This window comes from Nycticebus coucang, chromosome 1 (genome assembly GCF_027406575.1).
Source record: "Nycticebus coucang isolate mNycCou1 chromosome 1, mNycCou1.pri, whole genome shotgun sequence".
Lineage (NCBI taxonomy): Eukaryota > Metazoa > Chordata > Mammalia > Primates > Lorisidae > Nycticebus > Nycticebus coucang.
This window is the reverse complement of record NC_069780.1, coordinates 150,999,858-151,001,449: the sequence shown is the minus strand read 5'-3', so window position 1 is coordinate 151,001,449 and position 1,592 is coordinate 150,999,858. Positions and strand designations below refer to the sequence as shown.

The 1,592-nt window shown below is 35.2% G+C and overlaps 1 non-coding gene across 1 annotated transcript; it reads left to right on the top strand.

Annotated features, from left to right (window-relative positions):
• Positions 1 to 346: 346 nt before the first annotated feature.
• On the top strand, positions 347 to 561 carry LOC128591808 (small nucleolar RNA U3). Its single transcript, XR_008381665.1, has one exon. It is a non-coding gene; the product is annotated as a small nucleolar RNA U3 (small nucleolar RNA).
• The last annotated feature ends 1,031 nt before the right edge of the window (positions 562 to 1,592 follow it).

Sequence of the window (1,592 nt, the reverse complement as noted above, 5' to 3'; positions counted from 1 at the left end):
TAATTTTTATTGTTATTAATATATTGCTAGTTTTACAAAAACCGAAAAGGTTTAATTCACCCTTTAGAAGCAATCAAAAAAGTTTATAAATAAAATAAAAACATTAACTTTGTAAAATAGGATAAATCATACTATTTATTTCTTTTTTTTTTCTCTTTTTTTATTGTTAAATCATAGCTGTGTACATTAGTGCAATCAGGGGTTACAATGTGCTGGTTTCATATACGATCTGAAATATTCTCATCAAACTGTTCAACGTAGCCTCCATGGCATTTTCTTGGTTATTGTATGTAGATATTTGTATTCTGCATTTAGTAGGTTTCACCTGTACCCATTCTAAGATGCACCGTAGGTGCATCCAAGAGATCATTTCTACAGTTCATTACTAGAGAAGTCTCTCTGAATGTGTAGAGCTCCGGAAACCAGGAGGAGGCGGCGCAGCATTCCCTCCTGAGCGAGACCGGCTCTCCGTGTTGCTTTACTGCAATTGCCACTTGCCATTGATGATCGTTCTTCTCTTCCTTTGCGGGAGTAAGAGGGAGAGAACGCAGTCTGAGTGGTTCCGGAAAAAAAAAAATGGGGGGCTAAAGTGTACATAATAAGGGACAGTGAGACCATCATATAATTCAGCATATGTATTCTAGTCATATGGTGAATTGTATTTATTGATTGATTTTCAATGTTAAACCAACATTTCATTCCTGGGATAAACTTTACCTTATCCTTGCCATGTAACTACACAATGAAATGTTATTGAGTAGTAAAGGAGGAGGAGTGATTGAGGCATACAACAACATGAATGAATCTCAAAATTAGTCTGGTTCCATTTACATTAAGTTCTTGAAATGACAAAACTAATCTAGTAACAAAAAGTAAATTATTGCTTGACTGGGACTAGAAAATAGTATTGACAGAAAAAGTCAGAAGAAAGGGTGATAGAAGTATTCTATGTCTTGACTGTGTAATACTATATTGCTACACAAATGTCTAACTCATTGATTAGTGCTCTCAATCCCAAAACAGGTGCACTTTAATGTATGTGAATTATACTTTAAGAGATTTCATGTTTTAAAAGTTTATACTTAAACCCTACAAAGCGTAGATTTGAGAATATATTTTCTAGTCATGCCTATTGAAATAAAAATGCTAAAACAATAGGCTTAAAGTATCCTTAAATATGGTTATCTAGGAAACATTAAAGCTATCGATTTGGTTCATGACCACAGTAAGGGGGAGAATAGTGGGCTTGTTAATGGAATCTATTACCAAGTTTAAATGATAGTTAAGTAAAGGCTTCTGCCATACACAGCGTCATTACTGTATGAAAGTGTACTCCCTGCGCCTGCTTTCCAGGGGTGAAATTCAACTACACGTGAGAAATGCAAACTCAAATCAATTTTCCCAGGAAGAAACCTCTACTTAAATGATTCTAGTCTCAAAATGGAGGGTTAGAAACACAGCTTATAACTTCTCTGATTTATTTTTCTCTGTGCTGACAGCGTTTCTCCTTTAGCCATGATAATCTTGAAATCTGTCTCACTCTGAACTAGGACTCTTCATGCTGGAACACATAGAAATGGTACAACTGCCAG